The sequence below is a fragment of the Hippoglossus hippoglossus genome, chromosome 8 (assembly GCF_009819705.1).
Source record: "Hippoglossus hippoglossus isolate fHipHip1 chromosome 8, fHipHip1.pri, whole genome shotgun sequence".
NCBI classification, from domain to species: domain Eukaryota; kingdom Metazoa; phylum Chordata; class Actinopteri; order Pleuronectiformes; family Pleuronectidae; genus Hippoglossus; species Hippoglossus hippoglossus.
The window spans coordinates 16,748,625-16,769,050 of NC_047158.1; the positions used below are offsets into that span (position 1 = coordinate 16,748,625).

At 43.8% G+C, this 20,426-nt stretch overlaps 1 protein-coding gene across 5 annotated transcripts in view; it reads right to left on the minus strand.

Annotated features, from left to right (window-relative positions):
* The window catches only part of cacna1ia (calcium voltage-gated channel subunit alpha1 Ia), a 147,705-nt gene extending 128,103 nt beyond the window's left edge, over positions 1 to 19,602 (minus strand). For all 5 annotated transcript variants that reach the window (XM_034593934.1, XM_034593931.1, XM_034593932.1 and 2 more), the window contains exon 1: positions 18,616 to 19,602. The gene's annotated coding sequence lies outside the window, so the exon portion shown is untranslated. The remainder of the gene's footprint in view (positions 1 to 18,615) is intronic.
* Positions 19,603 to 20,426: the final 824 nt, after the last annotated feature.

Below are 20,426 nucleotides of genomic sequence, written 5' to 3' on the forward strand. Positions count from 1 at the left end.
TGGCTTGTAGACAGGAGAGCATCTGACATCAGTGTGTTATCAGCTCAGCACGTAAGTAGTCTTTGCGTTTGAGTCGGAAATTTTGTTTTTTGGTATTATAACCAGCATCAACAACGTCAGGAGCAGGACTCAACACTAGTTTGAATGCGTTTGGTCCATTGGTCCTGACCGTGGTCCAAGGCACCTTTCACACCAGCTAGTTTGGTTTGAACTGAAATGAAAAGTGTGACGGACAGGACCAAACAAGGGAAGTGTGGAAGTGCCCTAAGACCATTCAACGAGGGTTTTCTAGATGAAATAATGGTATCACTTCTCAATCAGGTATTTATCTATAGCTGAATGTAACTAGAATTCAATTTGGGATCCCTCTGTCTCGCCATGCAAGCCGCTGACAATGATGAACAAAATATCCTCATCTCTGCCCGCGGATGAAACGTTGCATTAACTTGCTAATGAGCGAAAGCCGATAAATCAGCTAAAATGCTAATCCCACTAAATCCACAGTGTTGTTTTCTCTTTCAGGCTCTCGTGTAGGTGGGCAGCAGGAGGTTCAGGCCTTCCAGGGGAAGACTGAGGGTCAAACTGAGGTAAAGGAAGAAACAGGGAACGACTGAAGAGAGATGCAGATGAGGGATCCCAAGGACTCACGAGAGAGCGCGATCAAAGACAGTGGGCCACATCGTGGAGTGAAGGAATACTCTCGACGAAAGGAGTTTGTGAAAGCACTGAAGGAGCGTGGAGGGTGCACATCTTGAGACACGACGAGAGGACGTTTGAGACTTCAAAAGATAAAAGCTGATACATCGATTCAATTTATGGCCATGACACTTGCACTGTGAGCCGAACCCCTTACACTGCCCATTACTATCCTCAGCCTTCGATTTAAACAGACTTTATGTGTGGTACCAGATTAGGAGTCCATTTATTAGCACTCACGAGGTTCATACAATGAAAAAAGGCGTCCATGCTTACATCAACTCTGTAAAAGAGTTTGTGTTATTTGATATCTTGGTTGCATTGCTTGGTTGTTAGTCATTTAGTATCACTCCATCTTTAATTTGGATTAAAAATTCAAGATAGTCGTGAATCGTAATTGCAAGGCGTCCCCTCCAGGAGCACATGGGATATTTTTATAGTCGAGACCCTTATTTCTTTGTCTATAGGGCAATTTCTGGTGTTATTATTACGTGTCAACTATGAATTTCATCCGTTCCCCTGAACTACTCATAATGGCACCTAACTTTTACTAAGCCGTGATACAAGTCAGGCTCTTTCATGCTCAGGTGCTCATTTAGATGAATCATCCTTGTCCCACTTGCTCTGTGTGTGTCTGTGTGTGTGTGCGTGTGTGTGTGTGTGTGTGTGTGTGTGTGTTACATAACTTCAGTAACAGAGAGGATGCTGTGGATATTCAAATAGCAGGAATCAAAGTGAGATTCTCAGTGATTCTCTGCAGTGTCAATGAGCCAAACACAATTATTATTATTATTCCAGCTGATGGCGGTGCAGTTGACCGAGAGACAACGTGCAGTACTGTGCAAGACACAAAGGAGCAAACCACTAACCACTGCTTCACGTTCATCAAACATGGTGTCAAAGCTAAATCTTAGATTATTTTATTTAAAATTAAGCAATTCTCATTATGATAGCAGTTATAAAATACTCTGAAATATGGGGAAGGAAACACACATGCAGTATTTTGCGATTACAGATGTTCATTCCTTGTTTTTTGACTTGAATAAAACCTTTTGGCTCGGTCTCTACAGTCGTACACTGTTATGAAGTAGGACTAATAGGACGAATAAAAAACAGCGTAACATTACTAGCTTAGTTTACTTATCGGTCGAGAGGGCATGCAATAGGTCAAGCTGACAGTGATCGCCCTCTGCTGGATCCGAAGAAAAACTGCCTCAAATTCTGAATAAAAACTGACGGCTTTACTTATGATTTAGATGATCTGTGTTTTATTTTGTCAGTTTTAACGCCGGTGTTATACTGTTGTTTACTTTTACTCCTATTCCATTCATTTCTGAAAGTGCCCTGTAGCTTTTCAGCTCAGCTCGTCCACTGGGATGATTCAAAATTCAAACTTTAGGTGCCAAGAGGAGAGGAGAACAGAGAGAGGCAGAGCGGGTGACAGGAACAACGAGAGGAGAACTAGAAAGGAGAGTTTAAAGAAGTCAAGGAAATGACAGACAGAGGGAAAGTTAGAAAGAGGGAGGGAGACGAACTGAGAGAAATAAAAGGGAGAGAGAGAAAGGCTGAGATATTGTGACGGCGGGCAGAGAGGCTGTTCCACACTGTCAGGCATCAGCTCCCTCGGGAGTGGTTAAACGCATTAGGGCTGTCCACCGGGAAGCAGTGAAGTGATTAGCTGTGCTTCAGCTTCAGGACGGAAACTAGTCAAGATTCAGGACACACAGACGCACACAGACGCACACAGACGCACACAGACACACACGTGGTTGTGCTAATTAGACTGAATTAGTTAATAAACTGATAACAAAGCCTTTCACATTCCAGACAATTAGGAATTCATGTACAGTAAAAGACACATTGAAATGAGTTCTAAATACTATGAGATTGTGTTATGACAGCCACCTAATAGTTTGAGCTACATGGTTATTAGCACTAGAAGATGTAGTTAAGGCTAAGTAGTTGGAAAGTGGCATTCAGGCAGCGCAGCAGATTTTTTTTCTCATTACAGCTTTGAAAGAAAAAGCGAGGAAAGGTTGCACGTAAATAGTTGGGAGTCAAACATGTTCTATGCAATATAGACTGGATGTAAAGATGGACGACGTGTCACCACTTCCTGCCACTATCCACAAATGGAGTGAAAATATCGAATGGTTGCCCTTGTGGTGAACGGGGGATGAAGCTGTGGTTGCAAGGTCCTGTCGATACACGTGCTTGACCAATCATGAGTCAGCCTAATCTGTCAATTATGGCATTTTAACAAATTAAAACCAAACTTACCAGAGAAATGATCTCTTATCAGTGTGAAAAGAACTAAAATGTGTTCGATGTATACTTACACTTTATGGTTTGGGCACTGTCCCATTAAAATAAAATGGAAGAGGTGAGATTTTTTTTTACTTATACTGCAGCCAGCCACCAGGTAGCGATCAAGGTCAATTCCACTTCACTTATGTGATTTCGTCCATCTTTCTATACAGTCAATGATCTGTGCTCAAATGTTGCTTCAATCCGCTCAACCTCGGACGACACAAACAATCTCCGATATAAATCTCTGAAGACAAATGAAACACATGTGTATCTGGCTACAAAAAAATTGAGAACATGGATTTATCCAAAAGTGAGTAAAGCAAAGACGGGAGTAAAGAGTTCAGAGCTCTCAGCATCAGAACCACATCATCATATGTCATTTGTTATCGATCATCTCCGTATTTGTATCAGCAAGCGCTCAGTTCACATGGTGGTCTGGGGAACCTGGGCGTGTGCTCTGGGGAACCTGGGCGTGTGCTCTGGGGAACCTGGGCATGTGCTCTGGGGAACCTGGGCGTGTGCTCTGGGGAACCTGGGCATGTGCTCTGCGTGCCCTGTAAGTAATCCATGGATGGCTGTCGGCAAAACAGCATCCGAAATTCAATTACCCCGGACTTGGCTGGGAAATCTGTTGAGCAATGACCTTACATAAATGTCAAACTAAATGTATGCAGTTTAATTTTACATAATATTGAAATCTCCCACAAGACCAAATTCATCATGACTTGTCAAAGAGCCAATGCTACCTAAGTGGACTGAGGTTGCACGCTGTGCATGCGATGTGTTGAGATGACATATTGCATGTCCTCGCACTGAATCGTTTCAGTGACCGCTAGTTTATGAACGTACTATATCACAATCTGAAAGTAATCCCTAATTTAATATATATTCAATATTCTGCTGATGAAGGTTTGGAAGTAAAAACCTAAGCGCGAGAAGAGATTATCACATTAGTTCCCTAACAAGATGCTGTGACTGAAGTGCTACAGACAAACGATAGAGTGCATCTCAGTTGGAGTTTCTAAAGAGTTTTGGCGAGTTGATGCTTTGGCCTGCAGCCGAGCTCTGTAACCCCGAGCTATCAACTCCTGTCAACCACGAAATGCTGCCAGTGATGGCTGCAGCGTCTGCTCCACTGATTACTGAAGGTGTGGGGCCCATTCCAACAGCCCCCACGTCAAAGTAGATTTGACCAGATAGGCAGCCACGTGTGACAGGAGGATATGTGTCTATACATGTCAAAAGAAATTCTGTAAATGCACACAAACTCACACGTAATCCAGCACGACCGTGTCAAATCATCCACAAAGAGCAGGGCTGAAACCCCCTCTGAAGTCCCCCGGAGGCACAGATTAGGCCCCTATATGTCACGCAGCTCTTTGACATATGAGCCATCACCATGGCTGCATCGCATGCAGAGGAACAGTGACGTCCGGTGACACATGCACTGCACACACGTACACAACACGGCGAACGTACGTCTTCCCCGTTGTATTAAATCCGACAAGTGGTTTCAATTTAATGTTGCGCTTGCATAACACGTGTTTGTAAGTTCCTGTGGTGTTGCTCATGTGTGATCAGTTATTCAGAAGAGTCTTTGATTTGTGTTTATATCAGAACCCTTGCAGCCTCCAGCACCTGGTGATAATGTGCCCTGTGTTACAAATGGGCGAAGGAGACGCGCACATGCAAGAACACCGTGTACCAACGCACAAACAAACACGCAAACACCGTTGCACCACAATGAACAGACGACGCCATCATCAAAGGGAAGGTTCACCTGCTGATCTTCAAAGGTCTCCCCCTCATTTCAATGAACCAACCCCCCCACCTCTGATTTCATCTGTCATTTCTGATGCTTCTCTCTTCCCCTGTCTCACAATCAATCCGGATCTCTTTTTTCCTTTGTCTTTCGCGTTGCCACTCGAGCTTGATTGCTTTTTGCATCTGGTGTTGGTTTGATGTTCAACATGCGGAAAACGTGATGTTGCCAGCGATGGCTGATTCAGGCGAGAGGTACTTTTTTTCCAGCCTCTCTGTGCTTGTGGTTTAAAGTTAAAGAAACCTTCCTGCTGCACCTTCCTGCTGCACCGTACTTTCCTGCTGTCTCTGTCACTCTTCTCTGTAGCCTGTTATTTTCCCCGGCTCACTTCTCCATGCACTGCTTTAAAATAAAAAATAAAAAAACTGAAAATATTTCTTTAGGCAGACTTTTCCATAAAAATAGAATTGAACTTGGGTTTTGGATGTTAGCATGTGGAAGAATGACTCTTACATTTGAAATTGGAATGATTCAAATGATGTTATTTTTGTATTATTACGGATGCTACAATTAAACATATAACTGAATGAAATGACTATACTATCAATCAAAGGCTTTAGGAATCCCAATTTTATTTATTTATTGAGAGCTGAAGAGTTCAAGTCTAGTGAATAACCTTGGATGGTACAAGGGTCATTGGTAAAATAATGTACATTTCATAAAGAACTTAAAGCCATTAAACAATACTTCCTGCAATAAATGAAGTATATATATATACATATATATATATATATGTATATATATATTTTCAATGTGTATTGGTGACTTACAAACCCTCTGTGTAGCTGCACCTTCTGAATATACCGCACTGCAAGAAGTGGTACTGTGTATTTCTATCAGAATGGTAAGAAGAGTAACAGACAGAACAGGTCAGTTGTTCATGCTACAGAAAGACAACGGCAGAGAACTGTGGAAGAAAACAACCAGATGAGGTTTCACATGATGGAGGAGCAGCCCAGTCTTCAGACGTAAACCCCACAGAACAGAGCAGAGCAGAGCTACAGTGTTTGCTTTCCATTGTAGAAAGAATGTCACAAGTGTGTTTGGCTGCTGGATGAGTCCAAATTTTGATTAAATATTGATCATCCTTGTTTTTTTTAAATCTCAGCTCTATGCTTTAATTTGCAGAACGGAGAAAGTGTGAAAGTCACTCGCAGCCACGAATTATCCCTCAGCGTTTTTCGATCTTCACTCAGTTTTAGTGTTTCGGTTTATTGTCACTGCTCTTACAGCATCAACAGGAGCAGGAGGCTATTTTTAGACAAAGAGCCCGAAAAACAGGCACTGACTCACTTACCTGTTGCTAAATTAATCTGTTGCTTTCACTCGGGATTTTAAGCCATTTTACTGATGGTTTTATTAAGCTTCTGCATTTTTACAGACTTTTAACTTTTGGACAGACTTATTTACCTGATTCAAAGTAGGTCTGTCACCTTCAAGTCGGATTTTTAGCAATTTTACAACAGGGATTTCATGTAGAAAGATTCAAACTTGAATGTGATCCCGATACCTTCTAAACACCCCCACTACATAAGAATGAACTACTTTTTTTAGACGTCTCACACCGGGGCTAGCATATCTTCACTGGTTGCCGATAACGTTGAGTAGAGATTGTAAAATTCTCGTATTTGTTCTAAAACCCCAAAGTGGCCTGGAACCATCTTATCTTGTCACTGTATTCTGAACGTAACTCACACAAACTGCAAAGAAATATGGTAAAGAAGATTTGTAATCGTGCATCAAAGTTTTAAAATAATCTCCCACTACAGATAGAAATGCATCTTCCATCGTAACATTACAAAAAAAAAACAACTGCTGGAACTGATTTTGCTTTTAATTAATGCAAATGACATTTTCTTGATGAAAATCTTGATATTGCTTTCACCCTTTCAAAGATTTTATCGTTACAACATCTTTTATTATTTGTATCTGTTCTTTCATCTTTTATCTTATGAATTGACAAGTGATGTATAATAAAGTTTGATATTATTTATTATTAGACACAGCTAAGGCCTACACACAGCTTTCAATCACCTCAGTAACAGTGCACTTCAAGTTTGACTCATTTTCTACTCCCCCGTTTCCCTTTTTCTCGACCTCTGTGAACGTGTGAACGTGTGTGTGTGTGTGTGTGTGTGTGTGTGTGTGTGTGTGTGTGAGTGTGTTCCCTCTGAAGTTTCCCCCTCTCTTCCTGTCACACTCCCCCCTCACCTCCTCTGCAGTTCTCCCTAACAAGCGGCGCAGACTAAAAGGCAAAGAACTTACCAGTCACAAATCACCCTGTTTTCTGTGAAGCAAAGGGGGCTAAAAATACTAATGTCTCTCTGCTCCTCCTCATTACTGTCTGGGTTTCTTGATACAAGCACACACACACACACACACACACACACACACACACACACACACACACACACACACACACACACACACACACACACACACACACACACACACACACACACACACACACACACACACACACACACACACACACACACACACACACACACGGGCTGAGCACCAGAACCTTGGTTCTGACCTTTGTCTTAAGAGTAAACGTTTTCATGAAGAGACGATGCACTGTCTGTATTTCTGTGAGATTACTTTACATGTCAGTATATTTTTTTTGCCTTGGGCACTTTCATACATTATGCAAATGTACATTCTTTTTGGAAGGAAGTCAATTTTTCCAACTTTTTCACTGCAAACAAAAGCATCACTCAAACACTGCATTATTGTAGTTAAGGCTATTCTGCAACTGACCTCGGACAGACTGACTGACACAGTTCTGGGTCAACAGAATCTTGTTATGGTCCTCTGCCTCCGCAGATGAGGCACTTGTATCCCTAGTGGGACCTCAGACGTCTCCACTGACAACCTATATGTCTGGAACTGAAGCCGTGGTCCATCTCCAGCTCCTCTAACAGACGGTGGAACTCTCCCTCGCTCTCTGATGTGACGTTCATCATCACTGGATGCATATAAAAGCTATCGTTATTTCTGAAGAATGACCTAATGTGACTGAATTCCAATATTGAAAAAATTATTGCAACTGTCACAACTTTGCATCAATGTGTGAAGGATTTTTCATTTCCGTGGCATTTATTCATCACGTCCATGGTGTAAAGGCCCTGAAGGCCCAAGTCAAAACACATTAACACCTCCTCATCACCACATGCACCCACACACACACACACACACACACACACACACGTCGCTGTAAGTCAAAGGCTGCCTCAATCGAGACTCGTTTTCGTGTGAGAGCCTTGGATGATCTTAGGTGCATTTGGAGACATTACTTGTGTTTAAGCATCTCAATGACCGCTCATGTCTGTGTCCACCATGTCCAGCATTGCCTGGTATAGAAGATCCCTCAAGGGGAGGATGACTTATGTAAGTGAGTGTGCATTCCTGTGTGTTTCTGTATTTATCGTCTTGCATTTTTCAATTTGTGTTAGTCTGGGATAGACTCTGATCTGTTTGGCTGCTGACCACTGCTTTTTTGGGAATAAAGAAAAATCCAAACACATTTCACTTGAACATGCTCCCAAAGCACCTCCACGTGTAGACACCCCCCCTTGCGTATTTGTATGTCCTCGAACGACCTTGTATATAGCCTCCCACCTCTGTAAGTCAAGTGCCAGTGTGTTTGTGTGTGTCTGTGTGTGTGTGTGTGTGGGCGGAGTGATGCCCCAGGATGCTCGCTGCCTCTCCAGGGATGAGAGGTGTCGTCAAAAATAGAGAGCTTTCATGGTCTAGTTCACTGCTCGTGTCTGCATCCACAACAGATTAAATCGTCGTCGCTAATTGCTTGCTCCAGTTCTTACTAATAAGAATAGTTTAGAAACATTACATGACGCTTTCTCCATTATTGGGACACTGCCTGTTATTTGGAACATCTATCTATCCATCTATCCATCTATCTATCATTTCATCCATCCAGTCCATTCCAAGTGTTTCCTTTGTATTTTTTAAGTGGTCCGGGCCTTTCCTCTGTGTGTGTGTGTGTGTGTGTGTGTGTGTGTGTGTGTGTGTGTGTGTGTGTGTGTGTGTGTGTGTGTGTGTGTGTGTGTGTGTGTGTGTAAGCCAGATGGTCTCTGGTCACAGTCCCGGTGGAATATGAACTCTACAGATGTTGCCACTGAGGTGTCTGCACCTTGTGCTCATTTTTCCCACGTTTCCTCAAGACATCAAACATTATGTAAAAATGATTGTCCCTGATGAACTTTATGGCCCCGAGAAAACTATCAAACACTTATTGTCTCACTTACACCCAGTTGTATCCATCCCAATAGAGGTGGTTAAATCAAACTATGCAACAGTAGGTGGAGTAATGTCTGTCTGTATTTCAATTCTCTCAACAACCACTCATCCAATCAACTCCACACTTGCCGGGTGTGTTGATATGGACCTGAGAAGTGTTTTGGATGAGCGAGTCATTACAATGCTTTATAAACGTCATGATTCCAGACCTGTGTGTTGCACGAGGGGAACTCGCATGCCAGGATTTTAAGCACGTCGCCAAATGGCACTTTCTATTCCTGTTCAGTTTTCCTCTGCATTGTGCTCAGTCATGATGGGAGCTGTCGGGTTTCTCTCCACAATTTTCTATGGTCTTGACCTTACTGAGATAATGTAAGCTGCAATTTAGTGCCATATAAATGAATCAAGCATATCATTTATCGCCGCAATTCTTTACCTAATCAACCACAGTAATTTGACCAAAATGCCTGTGTGGATTCAGGTGCAGCAGAGCTTTTATCACTGGAGAAAGCCAAGGGGTGAGATGTCAGCACCAATCAGTGTCACTCAGAGAACAGCGTGTGGATTTTGATGTTTTCTTCCTCAGTCTGCCCTCATACCTCAGGGTGCGCAGCCACATGCAGACATTCTCGACACGCTCACCTCCATGCAGCCCACCCGTCCGTGAACTGAGCACTTAATATGCGGCTCGACTCGAATGCTTCACCGAGACCTTTCCTCTTCCCCTCCGTCTCGTCCTGGCATTACCAGGGGCCGACTTAATAGAATTCATAAAACAAAGAAGGGATTGATTGGTAAATGAGGCGTGTGAGGGGGGCCAGCGTAGAAATTAATTATTAGAGCAGCACAGTCCCGACTTGTGATCAACAAGCGTGGACCTGTGGAGCCTTCTCTGTGTGTGTGTGTGTGTGTGTGTGTGTGTGTGTGTGTGTGTGTGTGTGTGTGTGTGTGTGTGTGTGTGTGTGTGTGTGTGTGTGTGTGTGTGTGTGTTTTTTCCAATTAAACGCAAGGAAATTGAGAGACTTGGCCTGTAGGAATCTAATTACCAGAATCCTTGGGGGGAAAGAGGACAGAGTGCCTTCAATGTGTCAGCACTTCTTGCATTGAGTGAGTGTGTGTGTGCAGAGGCGATGATATATGTTTATGTATTTGTGCAGGTGTGAGTGTGTATAAATTCATGAAAAATAATTTCTGCATCGATGATTGTGTATTTTATTAGTGTTGCATTTGGTGAAGTTGCGTGTTTCCTTGCGTACGGTGCATTCATTTAGTCACGTGTGCGTTTATGCTCTATAGGTTTATGAGCAGCCAGGGGTAATGAATCGGGGAGGGGCTCAAAGGAACCGCAGCGTCATCACCATCAACAACCACAATGGCTCCATACATCTGTCAGCCCCCCGCTCTGGTCCTTAGAAAACACAGCTGGCATAAAACAGAGAGATCAGACAGGTGAGAGAAGGAGACAGGAAGCCATAGAGGGAGAGATGAGAGGCAATGAAGGAGGTCGACGCTCAATTCAGACCTGTGACGTCACATTACGGACATGAAAGCTGTTTAATGTTTAATCCAACAGTGGTTGAGCCATTTCAAACTACAAATTTGAATCTCATGAAAAGCATAGAAGGACGACACGTCTCCACTTCCTCCCACCATCCAGAGATTAAGACAGAATATCCCGGGTATCTTTGCGAATTTGGAGTGAGAGTCTGTGTAGTAGCGATCAGGTGATAGAGCCGAGGCGATGAGGTCCCATAGATACACACACTGAACCAATGGTGAGTCCATCTAAGCTGTTTATCATGACGTTTCACTCCTTTCCTATAGCATAAAATAACTAATTAATGTAAATGAGTGCTTGGACATACATCCATGTGATAAGAACTAGCAAAAATTTAATATTTATTTATTTAAAAGGTACTTTTCAGTTTGGCGCATCCACTAACATGGAGGAGGTGAGATGTATGACCTACACTGCATCGAACCGCCAGAGCAGTCATGTCGTAAATCTTTATACAAAGATGAGAAAAAGTACGACCCGCGACTGACGTATTGTCACATGCCAGTGACACTTGAGAAGAGGGAGCAGGATTCAGACGTCACAGGAGGAACTACATTGTTTCCTTGTGATCAGGCTCAGGTGTGTGACTGGACAAGTTGTTAATCAAGGAATACGTTGCTCTGTGATTGGTGGGAAGTTGGAAATAACTTGAAAATAGCCAATATACAAAATAAGCACCATGGGGATATTTCTATTGGTCTGAAATTAATGACACCAAAACACTGTTTGTCACTCAGCTTGAATGAGTATAAGTCTGTGTTTGTGCTGTAATTCTCTCGCTCTCTCTCACACACACACACACACACACACACACACACACACACACACACACACACACACACACACACACACACACACACGGAGAGTCCATGATCAATCAAATTTATCAACAAATAGCCAGTGAGTGGGAGCTGACATTTACAGCCCTGCAGCTCTCAGATTTATTTGTGTATGTGTGTGTGTGTGTGTGTGCAATGACTATAAAAACAGTATTTGTAGTGATAACTAAATGACGCTGCTGATGAAAATGTCTATGGTTCTACAAAGCTACTGTTTTGAAGCGTTGTGACCTTGAAGGTGCTCAAGAGATTAAGTGAATGAAGAAAGTCGTACGTGGCCACCACCTCTTCTCATATGTGAAAGATGAGAGGAGAACAGAGTTGGATGAGTTTAACGGCTCGACTGAAGAGGAGGGGAGGAGGAGGGGAGGAGGAGGGGAGGGAGCGATGTGGAGCAAAAGGAGAGAGAGTATAACGAGTTTCCAGCCCAAAGCAAGTTTGTTTTGTGCTCACCTCGTCTCAGATACATTTCTCATCTACACACACACACACACACACACACACACCCTCTGGCAATAGTTGACGTTAATCCATTTAATTTACAACCAACTAATAGAAAACATCGAGAATAGAGGATGTGTGTGTGTGTGTGTGCGTGTGTGTGTGTGTGTGTGTGTGTGTGTGTGTGTGTGTGTGTGTGTGTGTGTGTGTGTGTGTGTCCACATTTGTACAGCTTGACTGATCACCTAACAAAGATCAAATCTGATTTTCATTCCACTGCAGAATGCGCTGCCGTATTCATCAGTTCAGTCACCGCGGTCGACAAAAGATCAATGTCGAGTCTGATCAGAAATATACACGCTGGTTTCAATCAACTATTTAATCTGTGAGTGGAAAACAAAAGGAATCGCCGGCATTTAAACTGCCACAGATTTGTCGGGGTTTGAAGTTTGCTTCAAACTTGTGAAAGATGCTGCATTCTAGATGGAATAGGAATTTGGTTTTATTTGTTTTTGATAAAAATCCTGTACAAACATCTTCATTCAGGTCTGACAATGGTTTTAGAGCGACATTTAATGCCTCTTTTAGGACTTAACAAAATACTGCCACTTTGTTTTACTCTGAAACCAAATTATTGCTAACTTTTGCTCTGTTTGGCTTCTGCCTCCTGGATCTGTTGCAGAATAATGCAGGGCAGGAGCCCAAGAGCCCAAGAGATAGAGACAGATAGAGCAGAGAGCTGTTTTTCACAGATAACTTGTATTATCCAGTCAAATGTCTCCTAAAATGATTAGGCTGAGATTCTATAAAATTGTTTCGCATTTGTCCTGGTGACTCAATGGGCAGAGAAACATATAGAATGGATATCCACATTTATATTTTACAATTTAACGATGGAAATGTCAGAAGTTTCCTGACTCAATGTGAGTTATGTAAGGAGAGTCTGCACTGTTTTGTACAGGTGCTACTTTAAAAAACACTCCCAACATGCAGCTCATCATTTCGTGGCTCGTTATTGTCGCTGATGCAAGTTCTGAGTTTCACAGTTTTGTCAACATTACAAAAATTACCATAATGCACAACTACAGTCGCTGTCAATCATTTTGCACGAACACCAGAAGGATCTAAAAGTCGAATCCCTCTTGCCACAGCATTACCTTGCGTTACCTCGCGAGTGATTAATGAACCGTTAATCATGCAGTCGGCCACGCAGAACGTCACCAGGCACTAATGCTGAGGAAGTGACACCCCCGAATCCAAAAGGTCACAAATCTTCGCGGCAGGGGAGCCGTTTGTTCACATCAGCGAGCAGCGAGCGGAGTGGGTTTGAACAGCAGGATGTGGTCTCCGTCAAAATGACTTAGTGACGGTGGAGTAGGCCGGTGATGCCCTTCTCCGCTGGTGTCAGACCTGACAGGTGACAAAACAGCTGCGGAAGAGGCACGCCACGGGACCACATGTGTGTCGGTGTGTGTCGGAGGGAGCAAGAGAGAATAGTGTCTGCGTGGGAGAGACACACATCACTGTATCACAACATGGTACAGTGTGTAGTTCAGCACCACAATAGATATGTGGAAATATTGTTTTTCTGATACATTTTAGGCAATAACTTTAAATACCGAAATGCCAGGAAGGTGAGATTTACATGTTGGTCCGAGGAAACGGGTTAAAATTAAGAATGAAGGAAGTTTGGATGCAAATAAAAAATGGTGGCGTGGAATAAATGTGTGTTAGGTTTAGTGTCAGGGTGATGTAGCTGATCATTAATGTGGAGAGCAGGTGGGAGGGTGGATGTTTCTGGGGCAACAGAACAGAAGAGAGGGGCCTTCTGGGGGAGTTGTGGTCCAAATTCAACCAAACACCTGTGGCCCACATACTTCATGGAATGATGGCACTGGGGCAGTCCACTCCTGTTTGCTAGATCTGGGCCACAAGTAAACCATAGCAAAACCGCATGCCAACCAAAGGTGCCAAAGGCGGCCCGAATTTGTTTTGTGCTATTTCGGTCATATTCACCATTTACCACATGGGCCACTTTAGGTTCACATCCGGATTACACCTTGCAGAGTGCACCGCATGTTTACCAAAAAAGGCCCACATTTGATTTGGGCTATTTGGAACACTTCTGCTGTTTGACAAGGGCCCACATCCATTTGGTCCAGGCCACGAGAAAAACCGGAGGTGCCACATCCGTATGCTATCTGGCAACCATTTCAAAACTGATGACAATTAATCACAATTATCTGCAGAACTTCAGCTGCCTTTGCTCCAAGCAGCTAGTTCGCTTCTCTGAGCATACAAATTGAAAATGGGGAAACAGCTAGCATGGCTCTGTCTGAACGCACCTGCCTAACAACACCTTTGAAACTTACTAAATCACACATCAAGTTGTACAAAACCAAAATGTCATATTGAGAAGTTGGAGAACAGGAGTTGAATGTTTGCTGCTGTCCCCTGTTTTTATATTTTTGTGCTAAACTAAGCTAATAGCCAGCAGAAGATCATAGTCAATAAACAAAGATGACAACGCATCTCTACCTCATCCCACAATCCAGGAAGGAAGCCAAATATATCCTGGACACAAACACTGACATCTCAGGGATGGAGCCACTGTAGCGGGGTTCTGCTAACGTGCTAAACCAATGGTGAGCCAGTCTCAGCTGTCAATCACGAAGTCACAAACCATTTTCATAGCATCAATAACGAATAAATAGGCAAACTGACCAAAAATATGAGCACTTGAACAAACATCCATGGACCATGTCCCATCCAGTAACGGGTAATGGAGGAGGCAGGATTTATGACCTATACTGCAGCCAGCCACCAGGTGTCATCAAGACGCTTTGGCTTCACTTTTAAGGAGCAGTCATGTCGTCCATCTTTATATAAAGTCTGATTATTACAAACTGCTGAGTATGTCAGTGCAGTAAATTTGGTCATTTTAAATGTCTTAATTATATAATTTGATTTTGAAGCTAATGGCTGATCGAGTACCACCGATGAAGGAAAGTACAGTATGGATGAATGTAAATATTCAGTCCACTTTTATATAACGTCAGGACAAATCTGAATTACAAATCAGCCACTTTAACCTTTGCTTCCTGATCCAGGTGCAAATTTCATTTACAAGCTGATCTGCAGCTTCACCGGCGACTTTGTGCTGTCACGAGGAAGCTCAATAATCCCTGACATGACAAACACATCAATATAGATACATACAAGTCCAGTTACCATAAATCCACACCCTCACATGCTGCGCAGCACAATAATTGGGATGTTGTGTGACGGGGCAACGGCTGCCTGTCAACAGAGATTAGCTGCAGATGCGTGAGCGTATATGCGGGTCTGCAGCCATTGTTGCACCTGAGCACCTGGTTTAAATGTGATACTGTGAATGCACTTACACAAATGAAAGTCTCTGTAAACATAAAACAAATCCATAAAATAAAATGATATAAAATATAAATCACCAGAATTTAATGTCAGGTTGTTATATCAGCGCTTCAGAATGTTTTTGTTGTTTTTCCGGATGAGGAGTGATTCACTTTTTCCTAGACCAGGCACGACAGCACCTTTGTCAGTCCTGGTCTCTTCACCCTTTCCGGAAGCCAGAGTGAGGCTATAGAAAATATGGTAAACATATATTGTTTGTTTCAGAAGAAAAGAAACATCCTGATGACGCCAAACCAGGTATTGATTCATTTTGTGTTAATATTTGAGTCTGTAAATTCTTTATCAGAAAGTCTAGTGTTTATCTGTCCCTCTGGTTCACAGCCAACCTGCAGCTGTTGTTCCTCATATCTGGAGTTTTATTCAGTGAAGAGTTTGTGTGTTTTTCCCCCTTTGAACAGTCTGTTAAATCTCCATTGTTTGAGTCCTTTGACTCACCTGAGGAGCTGCATGTGTAATCACGATTTCTTGCTCACAGTCAAAGAAAAACTACGGCTTTGTGAGGTGTTTTATATGCTTTTTGTTGACCCGCGGGTCTTTGTGCTTTGCATGCAACCTGTTGAATACACAAACACCCCTCTGGTCTCTCTCTCTTACACACACACACACACACACAAACACACACACCTTGGGTCACGTTCAGTATGAAACAATAGCAGGTTGAGTGTACATGAGTCAACAGCCTTGTCTGTTGGTGGCATCCGCAGTGACTCACATTGCCAGTACGACACACACACACACACACACACAGACGAATAGAGGCCTAATATCAAGACCTCCTGATTTTTTTAAATCATAAAAATTCTCCCAGGCTACGACTTGCGTTGTTTTCGTTTTTGCAGGGCAGATACAGCTAATCCCAGAGAATGTCGATGAAGTGAAAGACCGGGTGGAAAAGTCTCTGGAAACACACAGTCAGACAATTAAGATCTGTTTTCTCTTCCTCATTTTCACTCTCAGCCTCGTTTCACTTGCAATTTGAGCTCCTCTGTCATTATGTCTTCCCCGTGTCTTACTCTCGCTGCTGGCGTTCGCCCCCCTCCCCACCCCGTCACATTTCCTCCTCCTTTGTTTCCTATCACAGAATATCGACAGTCGCAGCCACTGAACCTCTTCTCTGCTGCCTCTCCCTCTCTCGCTCTGTCTCTCTGTCTGGAGCGGGAGGCAGCTCCGTCTGGCCCTTCACGGGAGGCTCTCAAGGCGCAGTATGTGGCTGCCCTCGCCGCACAGTTGTCGAGCATAAACCGATCGTTTTCACCTAACTGAATAATACCAGCAAACACTGCAGACCCACTACACCCCCCCCCCTACTCTCTCGTGCTCCATGTCCTCCCTCTGTCTCTTTTCTTTCTCGTCTTTTGCCCTGATGGTCAACTTGTCTTCTCTTTCACATTTCCTCCTCCCTCTCTGACTCTTTCTCTATCATTCCATCTCCTTTTCAACACACACACACACACACACACACACACACACACACACACACACACACACACACACACACACACACACACACACACACACACACACACACACCTCTATTTGTGTCACCCCCTGTTAGTTTCAGGGCATTGTGAGCTGCTGCTACGAAATAACTATAAATGCCCGCCCCCCCACAGTGAATCATTATACACAGACCAGACCTGACGTCCATTTGTACATTTGTACATGCGTGTGTGTTTGTGTGTGTGTGTGTGTGTGTTTGTGTGTGTGTATGTGTGTGCACATACTCGTATGTGTCAATGTACGCAAAAAAGTATACCTTTATGTGAGCAGGATTTTTTTTTAACCTGGAAAATGCACCTTGACCCAGGTCCATAAATTGCACATTACATCATGCATTGATCCGCCTTCACTTGATTGTAATGATTTTTGCATTGATTGCATTGATGTGGTGTTTGGTTTTTAAACAGCAGCACATTTTGTTTTTTACAACACTGTCTTTACCTGGCAAAGACCCTGATCCCACACCAGCAGATGAGAGAGACTCAGAGACACAATCTAATTCCCATCCACGTGCAACTCAGAGTGCATACGGTAGTACTGGCATTTACTCAACAACTGGAATGTTGCGTTTATGAAGAGTGTGATCGAATATTAAACTTTTTTTACACAAATATACATACAAAAGCTTAAATAATCCTTTAAGAAAAGCATCAATTTGCTCATGCTACAGCCAGAGCTGAGCAGCAGCCTGAGGCAGACACAACTGCAAAAGCCTCCACAGAATGGGAAGGGGGAGAGGGCGGACACAAATGATCAGGTTTATTGATGCTCTGTTCCAAGGGTCAGAGTTTAAACAGCTGCGTCTCATTGTGCAGGTCTGTGGTATTTCACTGAAAAAGACTAATTAAGGTGCATCAGATTGGAGGTTTACTCCTCTTCAGCTGGGAGCAACACATGGACAATGTGTGTCTGTGTGCACGATCCAAACCCGAATTATACCATGTTGATGACTTTAAGATGGCAGTCTTATGCGGAGTCACTAACAATGGGTGCAGCACATTTGGAGAAAAACATTTGCAAGCATATCACTGAAGAGGCAGAGGAAGAGGAGAGGAAGAGGAGAGGAGAGGAGAGGAGAGGAGAGGAGAGGAGAGGAGAGGAGAGGGGGGAGTGGTCTCTAGTGAGATCATAGTCTGATCAGATGTTCACACCGCTGTCTGAACTGGACAAATCTCTTTGAAACAAATAGAAATCTTTCAGCAGTGGAGTCTGTCACATTAAATGACATAACCCAACTTTGTGTGCATCAGTGCATGTGGAAGAAAAACTGTTCAGCATCACCAGCACATTGGAAACATGATGGCAAAAACATATTTTGTCTGTATTTTCTGCTGATCGAAAATGTGAATAAATCATAGTCTTGATCATTTAGAATTGAAAGAATATTGGACATGTTCAACATTAACATGGTTGGGGGGGGGGGGGGGGGGGGTGTCTGCCTGTGTCTGTCTGTGTCTGCCTGTGGTTTAACAGTGGAAATGTTTGCTCAAATTATTGATTTGAGAACTAAGAATCTATAAGGTAAATTTAAGATTAGAAACACACTGTGAGTATACACACTGTACACAATTACACCTGTAACAGGATGAAAAAAAAATCTCACTTTTGGGATTATTGAGGTAACAGGTCTAATGAATGCCTCTGCCTCCTCTGCGCACTTTCTTTCAGCTTTTTCTAAACCCTGGAAAATCAGGAGCCAAGAGGACAGCAACCTGCGAATAGGCCAAACTTACCTTGACTGACATTAAAAAAGGTGTGTCCAGGATTTTACTGAACCAAACCGCCGCTGTTTCGCCCTCTCTGAGACACCCGGCCGGCGAACACCATGGAGAATCAGTATCCGCTGGCCATTTACGTAAAAAAAAAAACGATGCGCAAAGAGGCGAGGAAACGCGAGTCCGTCTCGGCTGCGCCGCGGTGCGAAGCCCGGTTCCCCCTGTGGAAAATTGGGTTGTGCGTCGCAGCCCTGGCGACTCTGCGTGACACGCACTGGTCTGTTCTCCACTGGACTCACATTTCCACAGACAGACAGGAGGAAAACCAAGCAGAAATTCTTCCAGCGCTTCTCAAGTTTAGTTTTTTTTGGGGGGGGGGGAGAGCTCCTACACGACCATTCCGAGCCAGTGATTGTCAATCAACATTTTCAGTTCCCATTCAAAGCTGTGTGCACTAAGGGATTTGGAACGTTGACTGAACACACCGCGAAATAAACGTCCTACGATGCAGGAGGAAAATATTTGTCCCAACTATCGCTTCTCAACAAGGTTCCCATCTTTCCCACTTCCAAAAAAAATGGCACGATGAACATTTCGCACCTTCCGGACCTCAACTTGATATTCCCAGATCCCGTATCCAAAAAGGCGTTTCTGTTTTCAAATAGCTGCAGCTGATAATCGCCTACAGGCTAAAATACTAATAAGAAAATACAGAAATCAATACGAGCTTCACTTCATCGTGCGCCCGGTCCTCCTCCTCCTCCTCCTCCCGGTGGAATACGCAACGGAGAGGCGCATTTGTCAAACCAGCCTCTTCACACAGCCAAAATATCCCACGAAGGTTTAGCCAAGGAAATCGGAGAGTGGAAAAAAAGATTCCTTCACTCAGAAAAAGTGGATCTTGTCTAATTATTCCCCAAAACACACGGCACGGTCATGTGCCTCCCGCGCGTCAAAACCTCATCCTGTGGTTGGATTCAGTGAGAAGAGTTCCGAGTGTGTGTGTGTGTGAGACAGAGAGAGAGAGAGAGAGAGAGAGAGATAGCCAGACACAGAGACAGACAGAGAGACAGAGACACAGACTTTGGGCCATATGTGCCAAAACAGACTCCCAAAAGGGAAAGTAACACAATATTGATTGAGGGTTCATGCTCCTGATTATGTAGGAAACGCAGTCATGTATTTAGTCCCCATCTGAAAGTGACAGTAAATCTCTCCCTCTCTATTGAACATCACTCTGCCTGCGTGCGCGTGTGTACACCGCGTGCGCGGAGGAAAATCTGTGGGAAAAATGGTTCATATATGGCGAATTAAATATTTGATGAGGCGTGCTTATATCCTCACCACCGGTTCACACCAGAGAGTTGCGCAGCACAAGAAGCTATACGCACACGCACACACACGCACGCACCCACAAAGGGAGGGAGACGTGCACTCGGGCCAGACGCGCACGCGGCGGTGGATAATCAGGCTGAGCGTCTCATGTCTTCATGGGATCGGACAAGCGGACTCACCACCGCAGCGTGAGCGCGACACACACACACACACGCACGAGCAACTTCGATTCAAGCGCGGAATGGGTGTGTGTGGGTGTGTGTCTGTGTGTAGGGGGGTGCACTGCGGTTCGTGTCGGTAAGTGGGTGGCGACACCTTGGCATATGTTAAGATAACACACTGTATACATTACAGCATGCAGAAAGCGGAGTCAACTCTGGGTCTGTGTGTGTGTGCGTGTGTGTGTGTGTGTGTGTGTGTGTGTGTGTGTGTGTGTATGTGTGTGTGTGTGGGGGGGGGGGGGGGGGGGGGTCTCTCTCTCTCTCTGCAGCGGA